Below are 8,408 nucleotides of genomic sequence, written 5' to 3'. Positions count from 1 at the left end.
CAAAACCTTTAGGGTAGACTGGCAGGCTAGCAGGCTGATACTCAAGGAAGAATAGATGCTTCAGTCTTAAGTGCAAAGGCAATCTGGGGGTGAATTCATTCCTACTCTGGGGACCTCAGCCTTTTTCTCCTAGGGTCTTCAACTGAATGAATGAAACTCACCCATATTATGGTGGACAATCTGCTTTACTCAAAGCCTACCTGTTTAAATGTCATCAAATCTACAAATACCTTCACAGCAACATGTAGAATAGTGGTTGACCAAACATCAAGGTTTCACAGCCTAGCCAAATTGACACATAAAACTATCCATCCCACAGGGATAGCCAATCCCAGGTAAGAAGTCCAACAACGTGTTGCAGAGGACAAATAAAGAGATGCTGAGACTACATGGATAGAAGAACAGCTGAGAGTAGCCTTCCAGTACCCTGCCAAGGCCCTGGGCCTGTGAGTGAAGTCATCTTGGATCCTCCAGTCCAACCCAGTTATCAGCTGAATACCACAGAGTGAACCCAGTCAACACTATAGAGAAAAGAATTGGGTGGCTGAGCTCTGTCTGAATTTCTAACACACAAAATCAATACAGTAAAAAGGCTATTTAATTCACTATGTTTTAGGGTAGTTCTTTATGCGGGAAGATAACTGAACACTATTTTTATTTTAGGCTAGGCTTTATTCAGGAGATAGTCATATTATAATTATGCTTTTTATTTTAGAGAGAGAGAGAGAGAGAGAGATGAGAAACATCAACTTGTAGTTGTGGCACTTTAGTTGTTCACTTATTGCTTTCTCATATATGCCTTGACTGGGGGGCTCCAGCTGAGCCAGTAACTCCTAACTCAAGCCAGTGACCTTTGGCTCATGTCTATGATACCATGCTCAAGCTTGTGACCCTGTGCTTAAGCTGGTGACATCAGGGTTTCAAACCTGAGTCCTCAGCATCCCAGGTCATTGCTCTATCCACTGAGTCACCACCTGGTCAGGTTTAATTATGCTTATTTTTAGTTTACCAAGCCTCATCACAAGCTTTAGGTGTGTTCCATCCTGGTTGCAGGCAAGCCTGAATCTAAGTATATTTGCATGAAAAATAGGAAATTCCTGGAAAATAATGCTAAAGAAAAACCAGAGGCTTGAGATAATCCTGACTCACATTAGTCACTAGAATGCAGAGACTTCTGTAAAAGTGCTTGTTACCCAGCCTCATTTGAAGTAGTGTCCTAATTCTTGTGTATAGAGAGATGGGTTTGCCATGGGCTGGGGTAAGTTGTGGAGAGGAAGAGTACTATAATCAAAGCCTGAAGAAGTTATTTCAGGTAAATTTTCACAAGCATCTCAATGTCCACTTTGCTACAGAACACAGCTTCGTTACCCTGAAAGTCCCACCACATGAGAAGAATAGTGTCCAATAGGTCCCAATGTCTTCAGGAGGAGCAGTGATACTATCAGGAATGCAGAACTTGACAGAAGCCATATCATTGTCCACCGATTTAATGGTGTCTGGCTTGGTAGAATCAGGTAGAAATGGTAAGGGAAACAGAAATCAAACAGAAGACCCATGTGGTCATCACAGAAAGCAGGTGTAATAACTTCTAAGGCATGCTCTGAATATTGGAGGAAAAGATCCAGGGAGCTAAGACCCTGCAGATGGAGTAAACACCATCAAGATGTGAGTGTCCATTGTCATATAACCCAGATACTCTTAGCCAACTCTGGATTCACTAACGTCCAGTATTCCTTCTGTAAGACAATATGAATAAAGCCCATGAACAGTCACTGCTAAGAAGCCAATCTCTGCCATGGCCACACAATTTGGCTGCTACCACATGGGCGTTTACTAAGAATCAATCATTCTGCTACAAAGCCTATTATATCTGTGACCATGAAAACAAATTTTTGTTAAATATTATACAAATCAATGAAAAGGGAATGCAAAAAAAAATCAGTTTCTCTGAAAACAAGTTATGTGATTGTTCAATAATGACAAGCTACTATGAAAGATACTGTCAATTTAAGTGTGATAAAATTGTATAAGATTGGAACAAAAAATACAGGAAGATTCTGCACTCAGATTTGTTCACAACTTTCTTAAAGTTTTTGCCTCTCTTTATAGAAACCAATCCTGAAACTGATATTCTAGGTGGGGAAATGTCTTGATATCTTTAAGGAACACCAGACACCAGACACCTTCATCTTTCTTGCTTTGCTCTGAGAATCAAATGGTTTTCTACTAAAGTGCTGTTTTAACTCCCATGAATATTAGGCTAGTCTTTCTCTGCACACAATTTATTATAAAATAAGATTGTTTTTTTATCACTATTGATTTAATTTATTTTGCTGGGTGTCTCCTTTTCTTAATTTTCTTTTTGTGAGAGAGAAAAGAAGGAGGGTAGGGGGGAGAGAGAAGCATCAACTCATTGTTCCATGCAGTTGTGCCACTGATTGCTTCTCATTTGTGCCCTAACCAGGGCTAAACTGGTGATTTCAGGATCAAACCAGTGACCTCGGAGCTCTCAGCCAACATTCTATATATTGTGTCACCAGTCAGGGCTTAAATAATTCTTGATTTTGATTGAGATCTAGTATGTGTTTTCTACATTTTAAATTTTTCACTATTATGAGATGAGAATTTTTTTGTCCAAATTTACCAGATTTCACTAGTCTCATTTGGAAATTGAAGACGGAATTGTCCATAGTTGTGTAGAATCGTGGCTTCTGTAATTTTCAAGATCTCAGAGCGTCATATCAGAGATTACAACTCTTGGTTCTCAGTTGTTTTAGCTGAGATAGGTAAATTATTACTTATCATAGTAACAAATCCTCAAATCTCAATGGTGTACACATATAAGTTCATTTCTCACTCATAGAAAGTCTAAATCAGAGTTCCTGGTCAGCATCACTCAAGAACCATGGCTTTCCCCATTACATGGCCCAATCAATCCCTAATGCTTAGGAATCTCCTGCAGAGCTTCTGCCTACACCCAGGACACTGATGTAGAGAATAAGCATAGAAATAATGCAAGAGTTTTTAAATAACCAGGTGTGAAAGAGGCACATATCAATTCCATCCATGTTGCATTAGACAGAATTCAGTTGCCAGGCAGCATCAAACTACAAAGGACAATGAGATGTGTAGTCTAGCTGTGTAACCTGGGGAAGGGAGCAAGTGTGACTGAATGCATCGCAGCCTCTGCCACCAAAGTCCTCCACTGCATGTCATGTTTCCATCATATAAAGACAAATTTATCTTGTAGCCTAAAATGGTATTCAGAAGTAATCATGAGATAAGAGGAAGTTTTTTCCCTTCTAAATTGTACTGCCCTCCTTAACATAAAGAAATAAGGTAAAGATTTCCTAAGGTATATAATACATTCTGAATTATCGCTATCAATGAACAAGCTATTTCATTGCTATAATGTGCACTGAAACTTGCCATCCACATTATTACACATGTAGTTATAGAATGTTATACTTCTATAGGAACTAAAAAAAATGCTCAGAAAATACTTCTCTTTTAGGGAAATGAGCCATGAGTAATGATGGCTTCTAAAGAAAATTTTATTGTTACTACTGATTTTCAACTGAAGAAATGTAGTTGGTTGACTTGTATGACTTTTTTAAACTAATCTATATAAATAAAAATGTAAATGTTCGTTTGTTCAAAATCTTAAATCTCCAAAAGTTCTTCACCGATTGCTTTGAAATTTTGACACAACACTGCATTCAAATATGCACTCTTTTTTATATACCTACTATTATGTAGCTATAGATGTCACACCTGTGACAGGTAAAGACATGCTTTTTTGAAAAACAGCACCATCTGTTGGACATAAAAGCAACACACGCTATATTAAATATTATATATATATATGTATTAAATATTTTACGATTCCATTTCAATGTTTCCAATTTACGATCAATTTACGTGCTGCCAGACTTGAGAATGCATGATTGCGAGCACGGCGATCGCGTTCTGCAGCTTCAGATCTGCTTTGCTCTCAACAGAATGAACACGACAGGCTAAGAGTGGCTGAAAGACGCCAATGAGAAACAGCAGATTAATGTCAAACATGACTCCGTGCTCAGCAATCACGCGATTACAATTGCCTTGCATTTCAGTACAACCTAGCTGATGATTATAGTTTGAGCCGGCATGTTCTCATCGACACTATGACTGAAGTGTGTCCTTATTGCAAAGCTCTGAAATTCAATGGAGAAATGAAAGGAATGTGTTGCACCACCAGAAAAACTAAACTGTCTCAACTTGGAGAACCACCAAAGCCATTAAAAACTTCTTGCCGGATATACCACCAAATCAAAGCATTTCCTATCTAACATCAGAGAATAGAACTCATGCTTCCAAATGACGTTGTTTGGCGCAGAAATCGTAACAGCTCAATTCATGCCAACTTTCAAAGTGAAAGGACAAATTTATCATAAAGCCGGTTCCCTGCTTCCATTCCCAGATGGTAAACATAAATTCCTACAAATGTATTTCATCGGTGATGGCAATGATGAATTGAATGCATGCTGTGGAATTTCTACTGGCATAAAAAGGACCATCGTTTCGCAACTGCAGGAGCTTCTTCATGAAAAAAACAATTTAGTGCATTTGTTTAAAACAGCAATTGACATGATGCCATCCAATACACACAAGATTGTTATTCATGCTGACAAAACAGCTGCTGGAGAACATGTGCAAAGATTCAATGCTCCAACTATAGACGAAGTGGCAATTGTTATGTTCGGAGATCAATTCCAACCTAGAGATATTGTTCTTCATCGGAGAAACAATCAATTGACAAAAGTTGCAGAAACGCATCAATGCTACGATGCCCTGCAATATCCAATCAATTTTTGGAATGGTGCCGATAAATATCACTTCAACGTTAAGATGATAAATCTAGTCAGTGGTGAAGAAACAAATATGAAATGCAGCGCAATGAACTATTATTCGTACCAATTAATGATTTGAGAGAATGAAGACAATCACATTTTTTTTTTATTTTTTTTAAAATTATTTATTTATTTATTCATTTTTTTAGAGAGGAGAGGGAGAGACAGAGAAAGAGAGAGAGAGAGGAGAGACAGAGAGAAGGGGGGAGGAGCTGGAAGCATCAACTCCCAAATGTGCCTTGACCAGGCAAGCTCAGGGTTTCGAACCGGCGACCTCAGCATTTCCAGGTCGACGCTTTATCCACTGCGCCACCACAGGTCAAGCCGACAATCACATTTTGAAATGCCGTCAATTGTTTTACCAATACATCGTAGATATGTATGCAAAAATCGAAACAGAACGTTTGATATTCATCCGTTTGAATCAGACCAAGCTTTGCTCTGAAGAATACGTTCATTTGCGAGATGCAGTTGTAAATGACGGTAATACAACTAACGTTGGAAGACTAACAATTTTGCCATCTTCATATACAGGCAGTCCATGTCATATGCATGCGTATGCTCAAGATGAAATTGCGTATGTTCGTCACTATGGGCGTCCAGACCTATTCATTACATTCACATGCAATCAGCTTGGGACGATATACAACAGCTCTTACTTCCTGGGCAATCGCCGGTGAATAGGCATGACATCACAGCACGTGTTTTCAGACAGAAGCTGAAATCGCTGATGGATTTCATGGTAAAACATGAAATGTTTGGGTCTGTGCGCTGTAAAAAATTAATGAGCAACATCGTAGAAGCAACAATCTTGACAGGACCTTTCAAAGGTGAGGATTCCTCATTCCTCGCAATCCTATGATTCCAACGGATATGCCATTTCAATTTAAGAGATTGCAATTCCCAATTTGATTGGCGTTTGCAATCACCATCAACAAAGCTCAGGGCCAAGCTTTAGAATTGTGCGTGTTAGATCTACACATGGATTGCTTCTCACATGGACAATTATATGTTGTGTGTTCTAGACTCGGCAAACCAGACAATCTCCATATCTGCACAGACAATGGAACAATAAAAAATACTGTATACCCACAAGCATTGTGAAATTAAACATATTAGAAACGTGCGCTTTCTCTTTTCTTTCTTTTCCATTTAACCAGACTGAGCCACAGCAACGCGTGGCCGGGTACAGCTAGTGATAAATAAAAAGGTTTTTATTACACAAAGGTAATTACAGATTACAAAAACACAATCTATGTTCATTTTCGACTTTAGAAGACTAAATGAAAACCAAATGTGATATGAAAATAATAGAATAATTAAAAATTTGGAGAATATACTTCATGGAGATTTATCTCCCTCAAAAAACAAGCTAGAATTACATAAATTAGAGCTCTACAAACATTCTTCTTAATTTATAGTTCAGAAATGTAATAACCAAATCCAATTTAGAGGACATATTTTAAATGATTAATTTAAGATGTTTCACCAAAATTCTTTAAATATCCAAAGGAAATAAAAAGCTTTAAACTATAATTCAGAAAAGCTTTAAACTATTTTTTAAATCTCAATTGTATATTTCTAATATAGCTTTTAAATTTTATTTTATAAAAAATATGGAACACTTCACAAATTTGCGTTTCAACCTTGCTCTGGGGCCATGCTAATCTTCTCTGTGTCATTCCAAGTTTAGTTTCTGTGCTGCTGATAGGAGCACAATTTTTAATATTTTTAAAAAAATATCCAGAATAAGGGTGCTACAGATCAAGTCGCTATACTGGCCTGTCCTTTTAAAATGTCCTTGTGATAATCCCTTTAGGAGAAAGATAATCTGCTTGTCTTTTTGTCTTTGAATGACCTCCTGAGGGGGAAAAAAATGCCTCCTTGGCTGCATTTAAAAAAAAAAAAAAAGTCAATTTCCAGTCAGCAGTGCTTAATTCTCTTCATTCATTTATTCACTCTAGCCCAGGCCAAGAATATTCTGGCATAGTTCAGAACTAGAGGGTTGGATGGGTGGTATCTTATAGTTTGTTCTTTGGAACAGTTATCACTGGTGGAATAATGATTCATTTGACCAGAAAAGCCGAAGAACAAATTGGAGAGGCCTGCGAAGCAGAACTACGTTTCAACAAAATAGTGTAGTAGGTGAAATTTATTTTCAGCCTTCTTGATCTCTTCCCTTTCATTAATTTCCCCTCTTTAATTTCCTCACTATGAGGCTCGGCTTGGAAGTAACCTCAGACAGGGCACAACAATCTGGATCTTCTATTTTTCTTTCATCTTGGGTTCCATTTCCTCCAGCTCACTTTATCATGCTAGATGGCATTTATTGACATAACCAATTCATCCTAATATGTTGGTGCACATCAGTGCCTCAGTGTGTTCCTCTGTCCACAACCATTAGTATTTTAACACAGGCCTACAGGACATGAAAACTTTAATTTCTCTTTTGGCAGTTGATAGAGAACTCTGAAGGTGTAGAGATAGGGGGACCGCTCCACAGCCTTCAAATGTGAACCATATCTGTACATATGCGTGGCCTTCCCTTTTGATAATGGGTTATTATTTTTATTTCCTCCCCAATGTATAATAGAATAGTGGGTTTGTATGAAGGGAACAATCTCCTACTAGATATTTATATAAATTATTTATAACAAGACTGATTATTTTCTTATTTTAGATTATAATTATCTCCTTAACCTTAAGTCATAATCTGAAATGCCCATAGGAGCTAGTTAGGTGAATTAAATGTATAAATCTGACAATACACCCTTCTGCCTAGAAGTATTTAAATTCAACTGTCTTAAACATTATGCTGAATAAATTAAACACACTTGCATTCTCTGCTTTAAGACCCATAACAACAAAGTCACACCTCTGGGGTAAGAGATAGGGTACTTAAGGGGTAGAAGCAATGTTTTGGATTCCTGATTTTAGTATAGAAAAATTGACATCACAAAGGAGGCAGAAGTTATTCTATTTCTCCTTGCCTTTTTTTTTTTTTTTTTCTGTATTTTTCTGAAGCCGGAAAAGGGGAGAGACAGTCAGACAGACTCCCGCATGTGCCCGACCGGGATCCACCCGGCACGCCCACCAGGGGGCGATGCTCTGCCCCTCCAGGGCGTCGCTCTGTTGCGACCAGAGCCACTCTAGCGCCTGGGGCAGAGGCCAAGGAGCCATCCCCAGTGCCTGGGCCATCTTTGCTCCAGTGGAACCTCGGCTGCGGGAGGGGAAGAGAGAGACAGAGAGGAAGGAGAGGGGGAGGGGTGGAGAAGCAGATGGGCGCTTCTCCTGTGTGCCCTGGCCGGGAATCGAACCTGGGACTTTTGCACGCCAGGCTGACGCTCTACCACTGAGCCAACCGGCCAGGGCCTCTCCTTGCCTTTTTTCTTTAAATTTATTCATTGATTTTAGAGAGAGGAAGGGAAAGAGAAAGAGAGAAACATTATTTTGTTGTTCCACTTATATATGCATTCATTGGTAGATTCTTGTATGTGTCCTGACCAGGAATTGAGC

General features: G+C 38.7%; 1 non-coding gene across 1 annotated transcript; it reads right to left on the bottom strand.

Annotated features, from left to right (window-relative positions):
• Positions 1–6,502: 6,502 nt before the first annotated feature.
• On the bottom strand, positions 6,503–6,609 carry LOC136336950 (U6 spliceosomal RNA). Its single transcript, XR_010731684.1, has one exon. It is a non-coding gene; the product is annotated as a U6 spliceosomal RNA (small nuclear RNA).
• Positions 6,610–8,408: the final 1,799 nt, after the last annotated feature.

Source organism: Saccopteryx bilineata, chromosome 4 (assembly GCF_036850765.1).
Source record: "Saccopteryx bilineata isolate mSacBil1 chromosome 4, mSacBil1_pri_phased_curated, whole genome shotgun sequence".
Classification (NCBI taxonomy): Eukaryota; Metazoa; Chordata; class Mammalia; order Chiroptera; family Emballonuridae; genus Saccopteryx; species Saccopteryx bilineata.
This window is presented reverse-complemented; position numbering and strand designations above follow the sequence as displayed.